Below are 25,174 nucleotides of genomic sequence, written 5' to 3' on the forward strand. Positions count from 1 at the left end.
GTGAGCTGACTTGGGGCTCTGGAGCTGTCTGATACCTCTCAGCGGTTCTTGCTGATTCAAGGACAGGCAGGTGGAGATGACTTGACGGGGCTGGAAGTTCTAATAAAGATAGCATGGTTTCCATCCCCGGTGGATTAGGTGGGGGCTGGACGTGCTCCGTGTGAGTGCTCCCAAGCATGCGCCTTTCCCAGTATTTCCCATGGCTGGAGCTACTGTTGAGTGACTGTGGAATTAAAGTATCGTTTGCAATTTTCTACATTCCAGAGCGGTGTCAGGTTTTGGTGGAGGGCAGGCTCTGTGGGTGCCTGTGTGCTTTGCTTGGCCTGCAAGCCCCCAAATATCTCAGAGGCCATGCACATCGCTGTTGTCCTTGCGAACTCCTGCTCTGATGGGGAAGCGTAGGAGAGCCAAACCGAGGGCAGGAGGGAGCTCAGCCTCCGGGCTCGTTGGCTGGACAGCCAGTTGCCCCCAGTCTAAAACTTATTTCCAAAACAAAAAGTTCAGCCCAGCAACTTGTCTTCATTTTCCCAGGATTTTGAATGATGGGAAAATTGGAATTCAGATAAATATAGCTGCCCATGGTTTTAGACATCTCTTACTCCCCCAGCATCAGGCGGGTGGTTGTCTCCAGAAAGGCTGGCCACAAAACGTAACCGAAATCCCAGTCTAAACCCCAGTTAACTCCAGCATAAAGAAAGAAGGAAGTTGTTGTTTCACAGCAGCCGATCCATCTGCTACCCCTCGTGGGGCTGGGGCCGGCTACGAGAAACCAGCGGTGCTGTGGCTTTGGGTGCCTGCCTCCGTCGGCGCGGCAGGGTTAAACAAATACTGGTGCTGGATTTATATAGCCGTGGAGGATCTCAAAGTGGTTTGCAGGCTGTAATGAATTAAGCCTCTCTATGTTGCTGTGGTTGGGCTGGGATGGCATTCACAGTCTGTTTTTCTTTCGCAGCGGAGGAAACTGAGGCATGGAACACAAGGGGTGGGGTTTGTCTGTCCAAACAGACATGACAGTGCAGACATACGTGTCTGGGCTGGGTGTCTGGACTCTTTGTTAGATGATGGAGAGAAATAAGCATCGCCAGAGCATCACTGGCTTGTGTGGAGGGTTGTATAAAAAAAAACAGAGGAGAGGAATGGTGTGTTTGGAGATAGCCCTGTCTCGCCATTGACTGGAGCAGATGTCTCCGTTGCAAACATGGAAGGGAAGATGTCAAGCCTGTGCCTGGCAATATGTCTCAAGTGACATAAGAAATCTGCAGCAGAAATGGAAGTGGAATTTTGCTCTGTCGTGAGCCTTGTGTGTGGTTTAGTTGTCTTCCTCCACAGAGGGCTCACCTGGCCTCACCTCAGCTTTGGGCCAAGGAGTGCACGTGCCACTATGGGAATTAAACTTGCAAAGGGATCTCTGTGGGGGCTGCTTCAGCCCATCTCCGTTTCCTAATCCCGGTGTCCATGATCCTTCCCGGGCCCTTTTCCCATGTTCAGCTGTGTAGTGATGTCCTGCAATGTTTGAACTCGACGTGGCCTGGAGCCTCAGCTGAAGATGTGCATGGGACCATGTTTCTCTTGGTGCTCTTCATCTTTATGAAGAGTTGACCAGAAGTGGGGTTAACTTGCTTTAAGATGAGCAAAAGTTTCAGCCTGAACAAAGGAAGGAGAAAAGTCCAGCACAGTCCAGTAGAGGTGAATGTGTAGGAAGCAGGTGCCTCTCTCCTCTACTCAACTAGGGAGGCATCTATGGAGGCCTCCTCCTGATTTTTCATGTCCACTGACTTCTCCTGTGTGAGACAGGACAGATCTGGTGTTGAGCTCTTTCCCTGGCATTGTGGGGCAGTAGTCAATATTCCAACAAGGTCTCAGAGGCTGATCTGGAGATCGAGACATCCTTAATCATCATATTCCTCAGACAGACACCTCTGCTATTAGTCGGCTGCATGGCTTTGAAGCAACTCAGATGGTATCTCCTATGGACTGTTTACCATTGTGGTGTGGCTAGTTCATGAGAGGGGTGTTGTGAAGATTAAGTAGGCAATTTGTGTATTTGTATAAATACATATACAAATATATACATAAACAAATACAGCAGTGCTTGGAGAAGGAAATAAAGACCAACTGGCCTTTCCTCCCAGTGCTCAGATCTGGGAGGTGAGGGAGGTTCTTTGGCGGTGTGGTTATTATTCCAGTAGCACCCTCCCGTGAGATCCTTCTCATTCGTGTCCTCTCCTCTGTGGCAGCAGCCTGTAACCAGCCTGCCCGCAAGGCAGAGAGGTGACCGCCCAGCTCTTCTTTGAAACGCTTCCTTCTGGTTCATGTACTTGGGCTCCCAATACATCGTGGGGTTTTTTTGTTTTTGTTTTATTTTGTTTTTGTTTTGTTTGTTTTTCTTCTTCTCAGAAACACTGAATAATGTAGAGATTTTCCACTAAAGACGCCTGCTCAATGTGGATGTTTAGAAACCCCCCTTGCGCATAGCACAGTGCCTTGTCAGGCACTTGGAATGTTTTCTTATCCCTTTGGTATGTCGTTCATGGTGATTTGATGATTCACTCTTAGGATGACTGTGAGGTAGAGCTTTGGTTATCTCCAACCTCATCCAGCTGGGGTGAGCAGCTCTGTTGTGACTTTCCCTCAGTGCATCTCATTAGAGCACCGCAAAACCGAGGTCTGACACGCTGAGGTTCCTCCAAGTGAAGTGGATGAGCTCATAACACAGTTGCCACTGGGTTTGCCGGGTGCCGAGTGAACGTTCCAGACTCTTGACTCATTTCCCAGGACCAAAGTGTGCAGCCCACGTTCTAACCCCAATTTCACAAGCGTGCCTGAGGTTAGGAGGGCAACAACAGAAGGAAAGGACCTTCTGGATTTCCTCTCTTGATGTTTTTCTCTGCATTCTTATTCATTCTTGCTGTTTCTTTTTAAAAATTTTCTTGTGAAATCTGTATTGGTATGTGCTGCTATATTTAATACCTCATTAGTATCAGATTTTGCTTTCAAGGGCTTTCAAACTGATAAAAGTCATACCCTCTTTCAGGAGGTCAGTGGGGTGGAATGGCTTTTTCCCAAGTGCTGACATTATTTGGACTTCTCTCTGCCCCACATTCAAGCTTATTTCCCCTGTGCCAAGATGCCCTCTTCCCTCATCAGCTGTCCCCACGCCCAGCAATGACAATGAGGTGTGTGTTGCTCTGGGCGCTTGGTTGTGGGTGTGCAGGGCTGGGTGACTTGCGTTTTCCTGTCCTGGAGTGCACGGCGCTGCTTGTGCAGAGCAGTGCCAGAAGCATTCATCCTTTGTCTGCTACTCTTGCAGGACTTGGGCTTGCAGGCTCCTTGATTTTGGGAGCTCACTGGTCCCTTAGTTTGAAGATGTCTCTTTGTTTTTAACATCAAGATTTTGGACCATCATGGCAAATCCACCTCCAGCTTCTTGCAGACACCGCTGGTTCCCACTGGAGAAACCGGTAGGTGCGATGAACCACCAAACTGCACCAGCTGGCCAGCCCAAGCAGATAGGAAGCTGTTCGCAATCCCAACTGCAATTATCAGTAGTCCTCCAGCCCACTGTTCCAGAGATTTTGTGTTGAGGCTGGGTCAGAACCGACCTGGAGAAGTCCTGCTGATGTCCTGGCCTGCAGGGGCACACTCATGGTGCCAGATTTCCACGTGTAGGACAGTGGTCCTGGTCCCCTGCACAGCCGTGCGAGTTGCCTGGCACTGTCCGGCAGGCGTTGGGGAAGCGGCTCTGCTGTATAGTGACTTTTCCAAAGTTGGCTTATGTAGGAACCGAGGCTCCCACTGCTCTGTTTTATTTTTATTAGCCAAACTATTTAACCAGCAGAATTGTTTGCAGAAGCAAAGCACTTTGGTCCCAGAATCGTTGAGCTTCCGGTTTCCATCCGCTCTCAGTAGGACAGCGACCATGTGCTAAATCCAAATTAATCATTAAGAAGATATTTGAGGTTTAGCAGCTGTGTTATAAGATACAGTTTTTACTGGTTTCGACCTCAGTTAAATATGTTTTTAATAGTGGATGGTATTTAATTAAACATAAAATAACAGAGGCTTATTAAATCTAGAGAGACCTTTCTTAGCGATGGATATTGAATGTTAAGTAAATATCGGTTGGTCATTAGAAGCATATTCAGTGTGGTTTCACAGCTATGTAATAGGCAGGTATCTTATTACCCATCTACCCAGTTTCAATGAATACGTTCTTAATAATCAATTGCCATTCATTTAATGTATAATAATAACTGTCCTATTAGAGCTGAATTAGATCCTTGTAGGAGAAAATGAGGGTAACCTGGTGCTCGCTGTTTTTTCTGAGCATTTTTTGTTTTGTTTTGAGTTGGTGGTTTATTGAGATTAGCTTTTTCTAGGGTTGTTGAAGATTGGATGACACTGAGTTGGATGATGGACAAGTAGGTTTCAGATGGTGTCCATGTTGGGACCTGCCCAGAGTCCCCCATGCCACTGTGGCCAGCTGGGAGTAGGGCACAGGGTGATGAGGGGGGCTGCTGAGCAGAGGTGGCTGTGACTGTCCCTCTGGGATGCAGGAGCTGGCAGAGTGGCACCGGAGCCTCAGCATGGCGGGGTGAATGGCTGTGGGGTGACGCTGTGAGTCATGGAGCCTTCTTTGAGCACTTCTTGGTCTTTCTCTCGGGCAGAGGTACATTACACGGGACTGCAATGGAGGAGGTGAAGCATTGCCGTGGGGAAGTGCTTGCTTGTACAGGAGGCATTAATCTGCAGAACTTGCTGCCACACAGTATCTTCAAAGCCAGTTTGTTAGCTGGTGTCAAACGAGGATGAGACTCGTTTGTGGATGATATGATCAGAAAGAGTCGCTAAGGGCGCAGCAGATGTTTCTAGCATATGTTTATGTTCATGTTTAAAGACAGACCAGCAGCTGACCCCATTTCCCAAGCTGTTTTTCATCTCTCTGATCTGTGAAGTCAGGTTCTGGTTCCCTGTTTCTTCAAGTTTCCATAGCCTTGTCTTGCGTATCAGCTGAGGTTTCAAGCATGTAGATTGTCAGTGAACAACACCCTAAGAGGACTTGAGATGCTCAATCCCAACCTTGGAAAGCAGGTTGCTGGAGCACTTTGAGTGCAGGATCTTTTTGTTTTATTTATTTTCAGGTGAAGTATGATTTTTTTTCTTTGCAAGGCTCAGCGTGTAGTTGCTGTTTGCATTGGTGACACATTACTGCATGGCAGGAGCTGGTTCAGGGTGGGAAATGGGGGTGACACACTTGGGAAGAGCAGGCGCGGCTTTCTCCTTACCAGGGAGAGATGGAGAAACCTGGCTGCTTGGCAGCTGGAGAGGAGCTGGAGGTTTTTGTCCTTGAGAGGGTGGATGGGCCCCTGCCTCGAGATAGAACTTCCTCTGGGAGTTTTCCTCCTCCTCAGCCCATTTTGTACTTTTAGAGGCAATGATAGAACAGGGCTTTGGATTCAGAGATGGCAGGGAAGGCATGGGCTTGTGTGTGTGTGCAGTGTGCATGGCCCGCTCAGGGCAGGAGGTGCAACCAGACAGCATTGTCCAGTTAAGGTTGTATGTTTAAAATGATGAATACAGAGGTGGCAGCTTTTAAACAGAAGGAAAACTGATGCTGCAAAGCGTGTTGTCTGTGCTGCAGGCAGTGAGCCTGCCTGTGATGAAGGTTTGGGGGTTTGATTTCTGGTGGGGAGGCACGTCTGTGGAGGGGAAAGCTGGAGCACAGAGTAGTTCTTTTCTGGGACTCTATGGGTAGTCCTATTAGCTTTCTTACAGTAGCAGTTCTTTTTAAATTTTGCAGTGCTGCTGCGTTTCATAGGCCATAACTTTTAATTTCTCCCGTTGTTAACCTGCACAGCGGTACTGACTCAGTGCTGGAACAATACATGACACAGCTGGGATAAGCAGTGATTCATGCTGCCTGCTGGATGGGAGGAGCCCATCTTCTCCGCTCGCTTATTAATTTCTTCTAGTGTGTGAGTCAGGCTCTCCTCGCCCCCGGGCAGGAAAGCAGCCGTGATGTTTTAAACGAGGAGCTGGGAAGGGGCCGCAGGGAAGCAGTCAGGTAGGGGTTTCTGCTGGTGGCCACTCTTGCTCCCTAGGTGCTGCCAGCTCTGGTAAAGGGGACATCACTATGCTGGCACCTATTGCATCTCCTGCTGGGTCCCGCATAGCAGTGGTCCAAGCAATCCCATCTCTCACCAGTTAGAGGGTCTCGCTGCCATCCCAAGGATTCCTCTGGGCATGGGGGTGAAGTTTGCAAGCTGGGCTTGTGAACAAGCCAGCTGTATACAGCCCATGCTCTCCTGCTGCTCGGTCACAAGTTTGGAAGCAAAGAGAGATGATTGAGCCAGCTTGTCCCGGGCATCTCTCTTGGCATATAGCACAAGGTTGGGAACCCCTTTCCCCAACCCTCAACCTGTCCACCATCCTGCAGGTACGTCCTGACACCCATCTCCTTGGCCAACACTCGCACCCATGTTACCTGCGTGCTCCATTGCTTGGCAGAAATTATGGGAATAGTAGGACAGAACTGAGACCAAGCAGGCTCATCACACGTGCAGCAGTGGTTACAGAGTGGGCAAAAACTGCCCAGCAGCCTTGTGCCTCGGCAGGACCCAGGGCTGGATTGCTGCCGGGTACCCGACCACCAGGGTCAGACCCAGCAACCAGACAGCCCCAATTACAACTTTGCTAATTAACTGCAGTGATGGGCCCAAGAAAGCAGCTGGGCTGCGGCTCTGCAGTAGGTGAAGCCCTGAGAGGAGAGGCGGTGAAGTGCTCAGACTGCTGTCTTTGGCTCGACTTTGACAAGGCTGGCAGCAAAGAAGCTGCACGGCTGCCTGCAGCCCACAGCAGGTCACCCAGAGAACTGCTAGAAATACATCTGGGGTTGTGGAGACAGGAAAAGCCAAAGCTTCCCCAAACTTACAGACATGAGAGCAGTAAGAGGAGTGGTGGGAGAACAGTTTGTGAAGCCCTGGTTAGCTTGGATGGAGCTGCCCAGGCTGCAATTGTTCTCATCTCAGAGGATGCATGTGGAAAAGAAAGCCCATGCCACCTGTGTTTTGCCAGGAGCTGCTGCTCTGGGCATCATGACTGCCTTCAGGGCTGTCAGAAGGATGGGGATGTTGTGGGTGCTGTGGGGATGTTGAGGAGTGTTGGTGGTGCGGATCCTGGGGGTTTGGCATCTTCCAGAGCTTTGGTGACATTGCAAGGGAAGATGCAAACGAAGGCATCAAGATGGGTTTCTCCTGACTGGCACTGTTCTGGCAGAGGTATCTCTTCCAAAATGACTTCCTAGAAGTTGTACTATTCATCCATGATGTCGGGGTCCTATGCAGATGCTGGGAGGATGCAGAGGGAGGATGGGCTCTTTCTGCCCAAAATGAGGGTGAATCAATTCCTTTCCGTATGCAAGGAGCTCCTTGGTCACCAGGTTGTCCATGCAGCCAAGAAATTTCCTTGTTTGGAGTCACCCTGGCTGTCGAGTTGCCCTCCCTCATTCAGGGGGTGGGCGCTGGGGCTGCCATACCCCTGCGGGCTCCTGGCTGCCGGGGTGGGCTGGGGGCACAGCTGGCCACTCTGCGTCCCAAACCCTGGGTGAGGGGCATCCCAGCCCGGCTTTGCAGGGGTTTGCTTTGTCCTCCTGTTTTGTTCTTTGCCCTCAGCAAACAGCCCAGCGCCTCCCCAGCGCCTTGGCAGGCCTCCCCGCGTGTCCTCCACCCCCGGCCAACCCAGCCATAAAACCCTCTAATCCGAACAGGCTGGGGCAGAGCAACACCGCTGCCGTCAGGACAACTCTCTGTGTGTGGTTTCCATTTATTGCAGATTTATTTCCTCTGGGTCACCATCTCTGTTGTTGCTCACTGCTTGGCTCTGCTTCTTGGGAGCATCCACCATTTACCTTCTTGCAGAAAGGGGCTTTGGGGGACTGTAACTTCATTGTATGTGTCAATTAGGAAAACACCCTCAGGAATTTCCTTTCTGATGCTGACTGGCTCTACAATAACCTCTGTCTCCGTGTCTGCTGGCTCCCCAGAGCCTGTCCCGCCAATGCAAACTGAAAGGGAGCAGGCTCAGCTCCACAGACTCGTCGAGCTTCTGTTCCAGCTCCCTCTGAGCGTGGAGCCCCATCCCCTTTCCACTTCTCCTGTGCTTCTCGCTCCCTCTCTGGGCACTGGAGTTTGGAGTTGTTTTGGAAACCGCTGCAACTCCGGCATGACGTCACTGCGATTTTGTAGTATCTCTGTCTCCATCCTAGTTAGGCGCTTCCTGCTCGCTGGCTCTCGCTCTGGCTTGCCTGGCATGTCTATGCTCTTTCTTCTCCTCCACAATTCCCCAGGGATTTCTTTTCAACTTTTTTTTTTTTTTCCCTTCCTGCATCTCTTACACAGCAGCTTTTTATTCCCTATTTCTTTTTTTCTTGAATTTCCTCTCCTGCCCTCCTCTCCATAAAGGACCTTATTGCCCCAAAACTGACTTGCTTGATTCAGTTTTGTAGCAGGTGGCCGTGCCCACTCTGTTGCTGCCAGGAATCCCAAGGTGCCAGGATGCTCCTGGCCAGCTTGTTCCCGAGGGCAGGGGACAGGCAGGGCACGGGTGGCTCGCAGCCACGCCAGTGTCACTGTGGCTGCACAAACGTGTGCGAGGCAGTGGCAGTGGGGCAGGGTCCGGTCTGTGGAGGGTGTTTTCTGCTGCCCCTCTCTGTGCTGGCAGCAGAGCTCACTCAGGCTGCACCTTCCCTCTCCTCCCCGAGCTCATCTGAGCCCAGCTTTTCTTGCACAGCAAATCTTTTGCTTTGCACTGTCAAGCCCTCTGTCCCCTTGTTCCCAGCCAGCCTGCTTGTGCTCTAACATCCTCATCTTCACTGCTCCTGCCCCAACAGTGCCCTTCCGGCTCCCCCTGTGAGCATCAACATCCCTGTGCCAGCCCAGGGCTCCCGTGCCACCCTGGGACCAGCCTGAAGTGACCAGCACCACTGTCTCCTGACCAGGTTTGGGGAAGACCTGTTTACTGAGCATGAGCAAAGTACAAATTATTTCTTTAATTTCTTCCCTCACAAAAGCTCAAGTGCTGGCTGACGGCAGGCATTGCTCCCCAGGGCTTGTTGTGGACATGGCTTGCCTTCCTCCGGCTGCCTGCGCATCCCCACCCCCGGCCAAAGCAGCAAGGTGCTGTGCTTCCCGTGGGAGCAGTCCTAGAAATGGTGCTTTTAAACAAAACATACAAACATAAATTTATATGTGTGTATATGTGTGTGTGTATATATATATATATGTATATATATATATATGTATGTGACTTCCCACTGCCCTGCAGGAGCTTGGTATTGCCATACCTACCTGTAATTAGTGGGTGTGAGGACCAGGAGGGTTGGGTGATCACACCACTGTGCAAGGCAGACTATTAGTTTTCCATCCATGGCTATGCCTGTGGCCTGCAAGGTCATTTGATCCACAGAATACTTTTTTAATGTTTTTTTGGATTAAAATTTGCTTCAGGCGGTGACTGTCTCTTAACATGTGAATACACGGTGCCCAGTGATGAAGCCCCAGCAAAAATCAGAGGCTTCAATACAGACTCCTGTTAAGGTTTTGGCTGTTTCTGGGGTGAAGTGGGGTCTGGATGCAGGAGCCTCTCTCAGTTCAGTCAGTTCATCCTCTGACTTTCGTCTTCTTACCGCTCATGAAGATGTATGCGTATATTGATTTCAAAGCAACTTTCTCCATCAGTGGATGGTGCTTGGTGGGCACCTGTGGTCAGTGATATTTGGATGCTTTTCACCTGCCACAAGCTTGTGCTGGATCAGAGGCTCCTGCATCCTCCTTCAGGTGCATGGAGTCCATCTCTTTCATGTCCCTAAAATAAACAGGCAGAAGAGCAGCAAGTGACCTGGGAAATTCCTTGCAGCAGCGCTGCTCCTGTCTCTGAGCAGATGGGCAGCGTATGGGCAGGACTGGGGTTACTGGCCGCCCTGCTCGGCAGCAGTTTATGAAGGCTTTTATGGGACCAACTGTGGAAGGTGGGAAATGTGGGCCCCTATTTAGGGCACAAACCTTTTCTCAGGGCAGAGGCTGCTATCTTCAAAGCAGAGGGTAGTTGCAGTGAGTTTGCGCCAAGCGTTAATCCGACAGGGCTGGTGCGGCTGGGCTGGGCTGGGAGTTGCAGCAGGATTAAGGCAAGGGAAGGGGTGGTGAGTTCTTTAGCTCCTGTGGGACAGGGGAACAAGGTGAAAATACTGTTTATTGCTTGTGGAGTATGGAGAGGTTTGTGGGGAGAGGAGCTGCAAGCTTGTCATACCCTGTAAAACCAATTTCTATCAGGAGTGTGTTTTCTGTTGTCCGCTGGAGCAATGAATTCCCAGCTTTGGCTTTTGGATGGGATTCCTGGGCTTTTGCGGTGATCAAGCCCAAGAGGTCAGAGATGGAGCGAGTGCTTTGTGAGAACAGTGGTACTGATGTCCCCATTGGCATCAGACATGTTCCTTGCTGCCACCAGCCCCCTGGGCAGTGCTGCTTTGGGATATGGCTGTACCCCGAAATCAGGTGTATGAGGTTTCTCCTGCAGCTGCTGACCAGGCCCGTATCCTGTGCTGCCTGTCCCAGTGTCCCAGCACCCACAGCTGGACAGCACAACTATACCTGCCAAATAGTGTCCTTGGGGTTAGAAAAACCTGCCAGGAACCATTTGGATGCAGCATTAAAGGATGGCTTTATCTTTGCAAATGCCGGGCTTGCGCAAGCCCTGGGCTGTTTCCAGCCATTATTGGGTTTTTGGGGGCAGCTGCCCCAGCCCTGCCCTTGCTGGGGAGGAGAGAGTGGGGTTGGGGACTGGGGCTGCTGGGGTGACACAGGGCCATGGGGGAATACCTATACCCTTGTTTTTGAGGAACAGACTGAGGTCATTTTGCTGCCCTCCACCTGGTTGTTTGGGATCACTGTGCTGCTGGTGCATGTGGGATGCCCTTTTCCAGGGAGGAGGAAGCAGGGGCAGATAAACCTGTCTCTGAACAGACATCTCCATGGAAGTTGCCTCGAGGTCTGTCATTGCCACTTATCCTGGGACAGCCACAGAGGCCTCTAATTGCAGGGAGAGGCCGTGGGTGGCTTGATGGGAATCTTGGGACAGGCTGCTGCCCTCCCGGCAGGGAGAGCCCAGCTGCCCTGGGAGGGAGGGGAGGAGGATGAGGAGGAGAAAGAGGAGGAAGAACAGGAGGAGGACAAGGAAGAAGCAGGGGCCCCTGTGCAGCTCTGAGCATTAAGGAGATGGTGAGTGATTTAATAGCAGAACTAGGCGGGTACCAAAGAGATTAGCTGGGAAAAAGCTAAAATGAATTTAAGGAAGCTGTTTTTTTCATGTGGTTCTTGAAGATGCTGTGGATCTGGCTGTGATGAAGGCCAGAAGAGTAGATGGGCTCAGCGGGCAGCCTGGGAGCTGCTGGCCTGTGTGGTACAGAGGTGACCAGTGCTTGGACCCCTGTGTGTGGGAGGATGCACCAGAGGAGGGACCTCTCCAGAGGAGATACCACTCCAGCGGGCATGGTTGCAGCTGGCCCTGAGCTGTTGTGGTTCTCTGCTCCGAGCAGCAGTTGCTGTGTGGGCTGCTCCTTTGGCCCAATATGTCACCCTAGTTTTGAAGGCTTTGTCATGCCTGCTGATGCAGAGATGGGCAGGAGCCAGCAAGATGGGGTGAGCGTGAGGACATGGGCAGGAGCCGCAGGGTGGGGACCAGGTGGTAGGTGCGACAAGGAAGGGCTGTGGGCGGCGGGAGGAGGAGCGCGGGAGCCCTTCCCAGCCCTGAGAGCCCCGGCAGCTTCTGGAGATGTGTGTTTTGCACGCAGCATGTGTCACCCGCCACCCGAGCAGCCTCTGTGTTTCGGTACAGTCCCTCCAATATGCATCACCTGCCACGGGAGGATAGCCTGCGTGAATGTAAGAGTCGCTTTTTCGTGTGCTTGTTGCCTTGTGCATCGATGCTGGGCTTGGCTGCCCTCTCACATGGCAGCCCGGCTCGGCTGAAGTTTGCAGGAGTTTTGCTAGAGACTGAGTGGAGTCAGCACATCACCTTTCTCCCTGGTCTCCACATCTGTGGGGGCATGAGGATCCCTCAAGTGGCAGCACCCTGCCATGAAGATCTTTAAATGACCCCACTGCCCAAAAGGCATTTCTTTATGTGGTTTGATTTTGCGTTAAAACTGGTCCACAGGTCCCAAGTGATGGATGAGATGGGACCAGGTGGGTTTCAGAGGAGCCAGGCAAGAGCAAGGTGTGCTGTGTCTTGTGCTGGGCAGCGGAGGGGAGTTTGATTTCATGGCACCTTGGCATAGCTTATTTTGAGGATTATGCAAAAAGGGATGCTGGAGCTGAGAGGCTCTGCAGAGCCTTGGGCTTGACCTACTGCAAGAAAGCGTTGTATTTTTATAAAACAAGATGCGGGTATTACATCGCCTGTGTTCTTTGCAAGGATTTGCTAAAGCTGTCTCATGTCATAGGTACATGTTTTGCTCTAAGTTTCCTGAAGCTGGTGTTTCAGGTGAAGTTGTATGCAATCTCTGTGACAGTAGGTTTGTTCAGAGCTCCGCTGTGCAGCATTTTTCCAGACCGATGGGGTGAAATCTCCTCTGCTTACAGGCAGAACATGTGCAGCAGTGGTGTGGGGCACCCAGGGGACCTTGCGGTGCTCCAGGCTCTATGGCCTCAGCCTGGGGGCCAAAGGGCCATGGCTTGGGAGCGGGCTGCGGACACTTCCCCCCTCTTTGGTGTGCCTGGCTGCCACCATCTTGCGATTTCGTGGCACCTTACGTGGTGTTGTACACGAGTCCTGCCTGGCTCTGAGACTGGTCCTTGAAAGCACCATTTTCTGAAGGCCCAAAAAGGAGAAAATCAATAAAAAGGCTGTCACTGTGACGGCTGCTGGTGGTGTTACCTGCCCTGTGTGCGGGTGTTGGGCTCGCTGGGCTCTGCTGGCCCATCGCCTGGGCGAGCTGCTCCCGCAGCCGGGCACAGAGCTGCCCTGCCCAGCTGTGCGTGGGGACCATCCAAGAGCAGCAGGTATTTGAGCAGTATATCAAATTTCAAAGAAATTTGCAAGAGCTTCCAAGCACCAAAGGGTTCATCCGTTTTTGTTTCTTAGTCTCACATCCCTGGGTAAAGCTCACGCATGCCGTTACGTTGAATCCAGAAAGGGATGGAAGGTGGATGCTCCCTCGTGTGCAGTCATTTATGCTCTGTGCTGACAGCAGTAATGCCAATAAAACAAATTTTTCTTTTCTGTGTTCATTTAATCTTCTGCAATAACAGCATGTGGAGCTCGTACAGCCCTCCACCTCCCCGGAGCGCTGCGTGAACATGACGTGCGTCTTCTTGCAACCAGTGAATAGCATTTGGGGAGTGAAAAGAAAAACACAAAGGTTAGTTATTCTTTGTGATATATGAAAGAGTTGTCAGCTCCATCCTGAAAATCATGAATCCCTGGGTATTCCTGGGACAAGGCGAAGGAATGCATCCTGCAGTATTTTTTTTACTTGGAACAACCATTTGGCTCTCCTGGTTCTGAAAAGTTTGACTTGGGCTGAGTAACAAATTAATGCTGTCTCTTAGTCACTGTCTGGCTTGAGTGGAAACACTGAGCTGACCTGGTTTATCCGTGTGTCCATCCCGATGGCACGGACAGGTCTCTGCTGGCTGCTGCCTCCCTCTCAGGGCACTCAATTGCGGTGCCGCTTGTTGGATGCGGTGCTGCTGGTAGGAGCAGAGGTGGTTTCTTCAAGAGTGATTATTTTTTCTTATTTTTTGTTAGAATTGTAGAACTGGAGAAATGAAGCAATTTTGTCTTCAGGCAAGATTAGCTCTCCTGTTTGCCCCCATCTCACCTCTCCACAGGACTGGTGGGAGAGATGGGAAGGTGCTGGGGTGCTCCCTGGGTCTCCACGTGCCCGTTCTGAACTGGAAAGGCGACTTGGAAAGTTCCCTGCTGAACTTTATATCTCGTTTGTTTAGTTTAGGTGGGGAACTGGCTCCTCGTGTGGTTTCAAACGTGACAGTGTGTTCCGTGGGGACTCAGGAGTGGGTAGTCAGATTGCAGGGTCGCATTGTCCTGCCCCACGTGCTGCATCGCCTGTGCCTCGCCACAGCGCCTGATCCCGCGCCAGCCGGGGGGCTGTATCGCGGTATGTTGCATCCGCAGAAATCTGTGGAATAGGAGGATTTTATCTACCTTGGGTATAACACATGGCAAGGGGTGAGCTCGGGGCTGCTCGTGCGTGGGGAAGCTGGCAGCTGTGGGGTTGTGTGCTGCACACCAGCACCCGTGTCCCCCCCGTGCTGGCACTGGGGCATCCCCACATGCTCCCGGCTGACCCCTTCGCCTGCTCCAGCCCCCGTCCCCCTGTGGAGCTGCCCCCCAACCAGCCCCGCTCTGCCGCTGCTCAGGAGAGTGGAGTGAGACAGGCTGGAAAGCCGATCAGAAGCAAAGTTAATTTTACAAAATCCCTGACAAAGAGCTGTTTTCCTAATGCTGGCCAAGAAACGTGACACTGAACAAATAGTAGAAAATAAAACAAAAGATAAAATTCACGTTGGATAGAGAAACAGCCTTTTAATTTGCAGAATCTACGATGTCTGCATGCAGAAATCTTAATTTCAGAGCTGATCTTTCAGTGCAAATGTCACTTTAAATAGATATTCCTGTGTGCACGTTCTGGTGCCTTTTGCCATGTCGTTAATGGATTGCTCGTTCTGTGAGTACATTCTTGTCTCATTTTGTATCCCCATACATTAAATTGATAGTTTGGGGGATTATTGCTTGTTCCAAGATTAGATGGGTGGAGTCCCCTTTATATGGCCATGCTGGTATGTAGTGAATTTGAATTGGCACAGCAGAAAACTTGAAAATTTGGAACAGATAACTGTCTCCTATCTTTATATGGGAACATCAGAGTTTCTAGCTTTATTCTGGGGTTTTTGCCATTCCAAATATAATTTATTCTTTTATATAACTGTTTTCATATGATACACTCTGAAGAGTGGATAATGGTTTGGGGAGGAATATAATCATTTTTTTTCCCCTCCAAGGCTGTCTTCCGAATTAATGAGATTGAGAACACGTTCCAAAAATCTATTTTTCCCCTCCGGGCTTTTTCTAATGTACTCGATTTATTCTGTAGTATGTCTTGCACTTCCTTTATGGAGTTTGATGCCCAAATATTTTGTGGTGGTTGGCTGGCTGGAGCCCGTGTAGATACTGAGTGCATTGGCGGGGTCTCTGGGCAGCGAGGGCAGCTCTGGCCATCCCGGTCACTTTCTGCCCAGGCAGTTGGTTTCAGGGCTGGGGCTGCGGGTGGCTTTATGATGGAAGCTGCTTGTTCTTAAGAGGATGGAGGGGTATCCTTGTCCCCCTTCTCCTTTTTATTGTCCTCTCCACATGAGAAGTGAGTGGCCTGGAGTGAATGGTACCTCCTTCCCTCAGCTCCTGGGTGGCAAGGAAAAGATATTCCTGGAGAAGTGTGTGGAGCTCAAAGGACTTTTACTACTTAAAGCCTCACCTTTAACTCACTTAGATAATGTTTTTGTACATTTTTCCTTGCTTTAAACTGTTTTTCGGGTACATACATTTCTTACCAACCCATCCAAGTAAGCAGCTCCAGGCTTTCTACCCCATTCTGCCCTCTGTGGCCATTGGTGTTACCTTCGGAAGATGTGGTTTTCCATCTTTCACTGGCAGTGCTGTGGGATGCAAATTCAGCCTGAAGCCCTGACTGTGCTGAGCAGTTCCAGCATGGGCTGCTGTGCCCTGGGGTTGTTCTTCTGCTGGCTCTCAGGGCACCTGGGCTCTCCCAGGGCACTTTGTGCTCCCCCTTCCTTCTCCTGGCACCCCTGAGCCCATTTGTGTGCCCAGGACAGTGCCTGGTGAGAGGAGCCATCTGGCAGAGCAGGGGTGCAGACAGGAGGATGAGGCTGAAGAGTGGGGCCAGTATCCCTGGGGTCTGCAGAGCAACAAGGGCTGTGTGACAGCAAGGACCGGAGCAGCAGGGATGTTGGCATTTGCTCCCAAAAGCCTGCAGCGTATTAGTTTCATAGAGCCTTACAGCTCCAAAATGAGTTGGCTGATATGCCTCAAGCCCTGTTTTTAAAAGAACCACTTTTGATTTGAGACTACACATGAATTTTTAGGCCTAGAGGAGTTATCTGGAGTTGGTGACGATGGAAAAGGGATGCTCAGCACAGACCCACTCTCTTTAAGCAGTGGTTTTGCTTCATAAAGTGACTGTATAAATACCAGCTCCTCTCTCTGTCTCTGCTCCCCCTGAGTCACATCCGCTCCCTTTCCTGACCAAAACCAAAGGGCATGTTGTAGCCTACCATGCCCCCCAACCCACCCAGAGCCATCAGCTCCCTGGGGACAAGCAGTGTAGGAGTGGGTTTCCTGGTCCAACGGGCTGGCTGCTGAGGAGGATGAAGAGGCCAGCTGCATCATTATTTTGCAGTAGGCATGGTGTTCTGCAAGTGTCTCTGTTCTTCCTCCGAGGTCTCAGTTGAGTTAAGAGCATATTGTGGTCTTGTTTGCATCATTCCACAGTTGACAGGGGCACGGAGCCAGCTGCCAGTAGCCAGGTTCCCAGGAGTCAGGGTTTGTATTTACATCGTTTGACTCAGATGTTGTATAACCTCAGGGAGCCAGTTTCTGGGCCAAAAGAACAAGAGACCTGCTCTCCCATGGCATTTCGAGCTCTGGTTGGATGATGTCCCATGCCAGGGCTGGGTTTTATTCTGTCCCCTGCTGACAGCCCGGTTCATGTTCCTGCAGGTCTGCATGAGCAGGGGTTATTAATAGCTCATCGGTGGGGGAGTGACCGGTTGGCTGGATCCTTGCTCCGGCCAGATCCTCTCCCTTTTCCAGGTGTGTTCCCAGAGGAGGGATTTGATGGCAGTGCCCTTCCCGAGGGTGCTGCACTGTGATGGCTCCAGTCCTGCTCGCCAGGGCAAAGGCATTGCAGCCTGTGTGCTGCCTGGGCACTGGTCTGCGGTGCCTGAGCTCCCCCGCAAGACAGCAAACCTCCGGCAGTTGGGGTGGGGACCATGCTGTGGGGACCCTCATGCTGTTGTCACTCATGGTCAGTGGCTTGTCCCTACCAAGGGCCTGAGGCTGCTGGTGAAGGCAGAGGGAGAAAACAAGGCAGGTGCAGAGGTCTGTCCAAGTAGAGGTGGACCAGCTGGTCTGACGGCAACCAGGATGGAACTGGCCATGCTCAGCCTGCTCCGCAGGGCAGGGCGAAGGGGGCTGGAATGGTGGATGGTGAGTCCGTACCCTGCCAAGGCACTCCTGAGGGGTCCAGGCCCTTGGACACCAAAGTTCTCTCCCAGAGACCCTCATCCTTGTGGGGCCCCCTGGATGCCTCAGGGGAATCGTCTTTCCCAGCCCAAGCTGCAGCCCCGGATCCTTCGCGTCCTGGGAGGCTGCTGCTGATTGAGCGGAGCTTGTGACGGGGAGGGCGCCCGCTCGTTTGCTCCCGCACTATAATTAGCCAGGTTGGCGGGCAGAGCGGCTGTCAGGCTGCTGACACCCAGCCAGGCTGCGGGGCTGGCGATGCAGCGTGTCAAGTACACGCTGGAGGACAGGGTGTAATTAACTGCAGGCCTTTGGAGCTGAGAGCTGACTACTCAGCTTCTAGCCTTTTTTCTTGCCTTTTTTTTTTTGTCTTTCAGTGATGAAACGTAACTTCACCTATAAACCAGTATAAACATGTAGGAGCTGGTATGCCCAAAGATTTAAAAAAAAATCCAAAATGTTTAAAAAGATCAGGCAGTGCATCAATGCAACTAAGATCAGGCAACTGACACCCCCTTCAATGAGGCAAAATATTTAAAAAAGACAGGTTTTAGCAGCAACACAAACTCAGTCGCGCTGCACCCCTTGTGCCTGCCATGTTCAGGGCTTAACGCTATAAATAGCAGCATGTTCAGCTACACATCTCAGCCCCGATTCTGCAAACACTTAAGCCCAAGCACAGCTTTTTCTAGATGTGCTTAAAGTTGCAGTAGTAGTTTGCAGGCTGTAATCAAGAAAGAGAAATAAGGTACAAAATAGCGCATGTGCAGCATGGTGTTGGTACCAGCTATCAATGAATATACAGCCTGGGTGTCTGCTGCTCCTCCCTTGCAGCTCCTGCACCCTTACCTACCTAATTAAGGATCTGATTAATGAAAACGTGGAGAAAAGGTGCCTACGCCTGTGCATGTGTGTCACCCTGATGATGTTGTTGAGCTGGTGGAGTTTGCAAGCTCCAGTGGTTTTGCTAGCAATTTATCTAGTTTTTTCAACCAGAGAAGCTCCGATGAGCAGCAAGTGCACGGCTCAGTCTGTGCCAGCCCTCAGCATGGCTTGGGGATGTCCTTGCAGAAAGAGAAACTTTTAAATGAAGAGCCTGTGCGTGCACGCAGCTGTATATATGCGTAAATTATTATTTTACAGGCATGTAACAGTATAATACAAGTAGTGAAAAAAAAGTTTCCTGGATGAGCTCTTGGTAAAGAAATGCTTTGAAGTTCAGCTCTGCCTTAGCGTAGTGTGAACTCCGAGGGGTTTGCGGGAGCAGCCCCTGTTGGAACAGGGAGCCTGGCTGGGGAAGAGGCTTGGCTGGGACAGATGGGGCAGGAGAAGGCTGAGGGGATGCTGAGACGGGCTGGAAAGGCATGGGAGGGCACAGTGACAGCGGAATGAAAGACGAGTGCACACGGAGTTGTTTATTGGGGGTGTTGGCTGATGCTCATTAGCAGAATTGCTTTTCCTCCCAGTAGGCAGGTGTAGTCCTGGATGGAGCCTGTCCTCATCACCTGGATGATGAGGAACCCAAACTTGGTTGCAAGGGTTTGTTTTGTAGCCAACAGAGTTGTGTGCATTTAATTGCTGAGGGGAAGGAGACCGCGGGAGGAGGGGTGTCACCGAGGCTGTGCTGGCATGGCTTATGGCACTGAGGCTTGGCTCCATTCCTGCTTGGTCCAACATGCACGTGTGCACAGATCCCTGCTCCTCTGTGCAACCTGCCTGAGGAGTAGGAAGCAGAATTTGAGGATGTTGGGGAGTTTGGCAGTGCTCTGTCTTAGCCTGGCCCTCATGAATACAACCTGTTGGCAAGGTCAGGGTGAACTACTGAGACATGCTCTGGAGCAAGGGGTTGGTAATGGGGCTGCTGGCCAGGAGATCCCATCTCATTACTTTCCTGGAGGTCACATGTTGGCTGGGTGAAAGATGAAGCCTATTTTCCAAAGAACGAGCATGTCAGTCCCTAGGAAAACACCAAGGTCTCCCTTCATGGTCCTGCACATGGGGTTGCATGAGCAACCAGAGAAGAGCATTTAGCCTCTGGTAAGATGAGCTGGTGGAATGTGGGTGCCTACCTGGTCACAGGAGGGAGGATGTCATGGTGTGGCGAGATAGTGTGTTCAGGCTGGCATCTGAACATGGCTGTGGCACTGGGATACACTGCCTGGGGAGCCAGTGGAACACGGGGCCTCTTCTGCTGATGGGGGGAGCTGCTTGGAGGACACCTCCAGCTCCCAGGGTGGGTTGTGCTGTTCTGCTGGGGGGTGGCTGCAGAGTGTCTTTTCTGTTCTCCGGATTGCCTCGGACTACATTTTGTGCATAGCCACGTTTCCCTTCTCCTTCCCCCTAAATAGTCCAAAAGCACTTTTCTCTAGTTTTCAGCTTGTTTTTCACCTTGCTTCGGGCTCAAAGCCCAACTTGGATTTGCGCCAATGCCCCATGTGTGTGCATGGGGTCCATGCTGATTGTAGGCAAGTGTGATAGGTGATTCAGACTCCTGCTCCAGAGCTGGGCTGGGATGAGCTAGCCGCTGAAGAATGAAGGTTAGAGCCATTGGCATCCTCCCCTGGCTGGGTCAGGTCTGTGGGGAGTTGTCCAGCCCCTCCTTGGGGCCTTTGTATTTGAGACAGGAGGAGGCAGGATGATGACAGCAAGAGGCTGGGGCTGGTGGCTCACGTATCCACCCATGGTCCGTCAATGCTTTGACTCTGCTGAAACGCCATCCTCCAAGAGACTGAGGCCCTTTTCTGGTTCTCAGTGGCATGTGTCCTCCTTCTCTCGGGTGAGCTCCTTCCATCCCTCCATCTGGGCAGGCAGCACTGCTGCCCCAGCCTGACCCTTTCCCCGCCACCAGATTTTGCTCTGCTGTGTGACCTGCCCTTTCTTAATCACTCCTGTGCTTTGTTCCTCAATCACCCCTGTGCTCCAGCACGCAGGTGAGGATCTGCTTTCCAATAAGTCTTGGCTTTGGAGATACAAAGCTGTGCCCAGTCGGGTGGCCCGGAGCTCCCTCTGGGGCGTGAGCTCGTTTGCAGCACCGCCACGTCAGAGACAGGAACTATCACAGTGATTTTCAGCTGAGCAGTCTGGTTTGTCCAGCCTGCAATTCAGGTTTTAGGATTTGAGACTTCATCTGGTCTCAAATTCACATTTCGGGGGAACTCCGGGCTGTATTAGCTGGGGTGCTGTCTGTGCCTGAGCAGGGCTGTTTCGAGGGGTTGGTGCTGGGGACTGGCTGTGATAGCAAGTGGGATGGAGGGGAGCTGGTGCCTGCAAAGGAGGAGGCAGCACTCCCATAGCCTTTTGGTTTCTTGGCCAAGTCTGTGCCAGAGGCTGAGGGCTGGAGGGACACGGGGTTCATGTTATGCCGAGCCCTGGGATGCTCTGGGTGGGTTGTCCCTGGCTCAGGGGGATGCTGCCAGCTGAAGCAGGGTGTCATGTCTCCTTCCTCCTTCCAAACAGCCCTCTCGCATCCCAGGCTCTGAATTTTTTTCCCCTTCCAACAGTCAGGCATCAATTTTGGATTACTCATAAATGCAGCATGTTGCAGATACACTGAGCTTGAGGAAATGGCTCTGCCTGAAAGCACGAACCACCAGGATCGAGGGGCAAGAAGCCGGGATGGGGATGGACAGGCTGTGCAGCCTTGGCTCCCCCCACCCTATCCTACCCTGGGGGCCAACTGCCTGCTGTCTGTGCCCAAATCCCGCGAGAATCTGCCCAGCCCGACTCGGGGACCCGGCTTGGGGACGCTGCAGCTGCTGGGGCAGGCGCCGAGGTCCCAGCAGGTGACCAGGCGTGGATGGCAGGCTGGCAGCATAGACCACTATCAGCGTTGGCCCGCTAGTTTGTTTTTGCAGAATCCTCTTCTAGCATGGAAAAATAATTCATCCCTCAGTTTTTATCTCTTTTGTTTGTGTGGGCATTGATTACACTGGGAGTTACTGAGCCAGATTTTATTGGAATGACTTAGAAAGCTGCCATCTGCAAGCATCCGCTTGTCCTTGGGGATTATTTTGGTGTAGTTTCTAAATAATTGCATGAGGCTTCTTCAGCCTTGCTAATAACTTCGTTCTCCCAGGGACACTGCCCAGGAAAAGATGAGCTGAGGCTATGCTTGGCAACATTTAGGAGAGGAAAAAGTACAACAGGATTGATGTCTGCTGGCATGAATAAATAAATAATACAATACCTCACCTCCGTGAGCATCCTTGTTTCCAACCCCATGTCTGTTATCTCCCCAGCTTGGCTGAATTTTGGAATTCAAAGCGGTCCTTTAAATCAGTCTCATCTTTTCTGTCTGCAGCGCGTTGTGCTAATGCTTATCAGAGACCAGCGGGGCTGGGTCTGGAGAAGAGCTGTCCTGGGGAAGCCTGCCTGGTAGCTTATGTATATTGTGTAACTTGGGCTTGTTAAATCTATGATTTAAATAACTTGCAAAATAGTTTACCTAGTGCCTGAAATGTGAAATTAAGAGAATTATTTCAGGCACTTATGTTGGCCCAGATTCTCGCAGGTTTGCAAAGACTTTATTTAAAACACGACCTATGATTTTCACAAAGAGACAAGCCCACAAATGTCTTGGACATTTTGTACAAAATCTTGCACGTAAAAGGATGATCTGCAGTGCAAAGGGAGCCGTGTTGTTGCATGTGTGTCCGTGTGACTGCTGTGCCATGGTGAGCAGGGCTGGGAAGGGCAGCATCGGGAACACCACTGAAGAGATGAGAGGTCTTCCTGCTGCTCCACTGGCTTTGGTGCCACTGGGCAAGCCTTTATGCATGGCCCGGATGGTGTTGCCCTTCTAGTTTGGGAGTCTGCAGTTTTTCAACCCTGCGAAGGTGCTTTTTAGAACCTGGGTGTGGGTCCTTATGGCTGATAAATCCACTCTGGTGCCTCTGTTTGTCTTGTTTTAGCGTGAATACACCAGGAACACCAGTGTCCCATTGCCTTCCCTTTTCCATCATAGCGTTTCTAAGGTGTTCCTGTGACATTGCACAATCTACATTGACGTTGCACTTTTCTGTAAGAGCAGAAGGGTTCTGAGCATTGCATGGAGAGTTTCTTTAATCTAAACAAAGGCAGTGCAAGCCTGACTCAGGTATTCTTGTTCGGAGAGGGGCAGAGGATAGTGATGGCAATGACCTTGAGACTACACTTTATTAATCATATTGGCAGGCAGTCCCCACTTCTTGGCAGGCTGCTGGAGCTGTGGGCTTGGCGTCAGTGTCCCCTTCTGCTGCTGCCTCTGTTTCGGTGGTTGTTTCCTCTGCAAAATAAAGAGATTAAAAACGGTGCCCGGCTGCATCCCAAAGGGCAGGCGCTCAGCAGGCATGGACCCGAGGGGAGTGAGACACTGGAGGCACTGCCAGCCTCTGAGGGATGTCATCTGGGATGCTGTCCACGTCCCTCCCCTGGCCTTGCGGGGAGCAGGAGCATCAGCGCTGGAGGAATATAGCCTGGCAGCTCTTCGGTAGCTACTTTGCCTGGGTGGGGGCTGCTTCTGTCCCTCCAGATATGCCTGTGCTACCGATCGCTTTGGCCACTCACCTCTGTGCCTCATGAGGAAAGGGTGGAGATGGGTGCAAGTCTCGCCTGAAGTATTTGTTTTAAAAATATACACCGATAAAAATGACTCTCTCCATTATTTCATTAGGGGATTTAAAATGTGCTTCCTAAGCCCTGAGTCACCAATGAAGTGAGCAAGCGAGAAGCAGCACAGCGGGTCCCGCTGGAGTGTGACTCACGCTGCGGGGGGGCGCTTGGGGCTTGCAGGGGACTCTTTGGACGGGGGATGCTCCGTTCCCTCTCCCCTAGGATGGCCAGGGTCTCCCCAGCATCCTGAGCAGCAGTGGGAGGTCTCTGGGAACCTCTGGGCTCGTGGGTTTATTTTGGGAGCTGAGCCATCACAGTGCAGCCGTGCCTTAATTGTTCAGGAGCCACCAGCAGAGAACTCTCCTGGAAGCCCATAGATCAGCCAACAACAGAGCATGCATTTGATTTTTTTATTGTATACTTGCCCAGATAAAAGCCTCCAGATCCTACATCAGTTCAGGAAGAATTGATCTTTTCCCCCAGAAGGCAGGAGAAAATGCCAGGTCACCTTTTGCTCATTTTTGGGAACTCTCTGCCTCTTTCAGTCATCAGGCACAGGCAGAAGAAAAGCTGGTCCCAGCTCCCTGTGAGGCCAGAACTGTCCCCTCTGTGCCGGTCTCAATGATTTATCTAGTCAGCTTTTTCAAAGCCCTTAGAAATGCTGCTCTATCGCTCCCACTGGAGTTGGTTCAAGCTCAGTGCCAGGATGTTTTTCCTGAGATTCAGGCTGTGTATTCCTTTCACCCTGCTCTGCTCCCTTATGTCCCATCCTTCCCTTGACCACTTTTCCATAATTTCTTCCTGCAGATGCCGGCTGAGACTGCTGCACCCAGTGTGGTGAGACAGGGGTGGTGGCACTGTCACAGCCCTGAGGGACATGTTTCGGCTGCTGCCCCTTCATGCACCACACTACAGCAGGCAGCACCCTCACTCATACCTGCCCACAGCTTCCCATCACTGGTCCCTAAGGGCTTCCTAATTAATACCTTCAAGCTGTTGATGAGGGTCTTCTTGGGGGGGGGATCTTCCAAGTGCTGCCCTGAGCTCTCTCGGTGCTCCTGGCCAGTCATACCAGGACTACTGCAGATTTTGCTGTCTCCTGCAGCGTCACAGTAATAGTGACCCCAGCATTTTAGAAACGTAGAAGAGTGTCAGCATTGTTTCCCGCTGTTATCAGTTATCAGAAAGGTCAGGTACTGTCTGGAGCTGGCTGTGGGGCTGATGAGAGCTTTTTCCTATGGACCTCAGCTGCAGCTGGGTGGGGGGTCTGGCTGGGGGGGGTGCAGGTTTTCCATGTGTTGTTTCAATGGTGTTGAGAAAGCTGTTTGCAAGTTGTTTCTCCTTAAATATCAACAGTTCTCTGTGATCCCTGCTAGCACAGATATCAGATGAAACTGAATTTGTCATGGCTCATCACCCTCACTGCAGCAAATCCATGGTTTGGGAAGTGTCACCCAGGGTTTTAGGTGTCAAGTTTAAAGAAGTAAGGAAATATCTCAGCGGAATGCAGTTCCTGAGGGAGCGGAGTTATTCCTGGATGTACTGTGGGCTTGGAGGACAGGTCCCATTGCCCATGACGTTCACTCTGTGCAGTTACTACTGTGACCATTTCTCTGCTGCTTCAGGAACGCACAGGGTGGTTGAGGAGATCACCCAGTCCAAGCCCCTGCTCATGGCAGGGTCACCTACACCTGGTTTTCCTGGATGGCCAGGACCATGTCCAATTGGGTTTTGACTATCTCTGATGCTGGAGGCTCCACCACATCTCTGGGCAGCCTGTGCAAGCATTTGACCACCCCATTCTGGTGTCTGACCATCAGTCCCGTGGGGCTTTGCTGCAGCTTCTCTCGTGGGAGGGGAAGCAGTAGGGAGAGATAAAGGGTACTGCTGTCTCTGCCTGATGGGGATCACTCAGAACCCATCAAGCTTTTGCATGCTGACGTGGCATTTGGCACACAGGCAGATGAGATCTTCCCACCCCAGAGGGCTGCTCCTTGTGCGCTTCGAGCTCTACCCCAAGCTGGAGCTCAGGCACGTCCCCTGGCCCCATGGACACGTGAGACATGCAAGAGGGTGGCACATGTCCAGCTCCGCATACTGCGGAGTGTGGCTGCAGCCTCCCTGCACCGGTGTGCAACCTCTGTGCTGGGGAGAGTGTCAGCCTGTCTTGCTGGCTTGCCTAGAGCTCCCTTTTGGGGGGGTGATTTGGTGACAGTGGATCTCTGCCTACTTAAAGGCTGGACCTCTCCTCTCCCCG

At 51.5% G+C, this 25,174-nt stretch overlaps 1 protein-coding gene across 8 annotated transcripts in view; it reads left to right on the top strand.

Annotated features, from left to right (window-relative positions):
• LOC136108889 (ankyrin repeat and fibronectin type-III domain-containing protein 1-like) overlaps window positions 1-25,174 on the top strand; it is a 223,922-nt gene that overhangs the window by 129,299 nt on the left and 69,449 nt on the right. The gene's annotated exons all lie outside the window — the stretch shown is intronic.

The sequence above is a fragment of the Patagioenas fasciata genome, chromosome 15 (genome assembly GCF_037038585.1).
Source record: "Patagioenas fasciata isolate bPatFas1 chromosome 15, bPatFas1.hap1, whole genome shotgun sequence".
Classification (NCBI taxonomy): Eukaryota; Metazoa; Chordata; class Aves; order Columbiformes; family Columbidae; genus Patagioenas; species Patagioenas fasciata.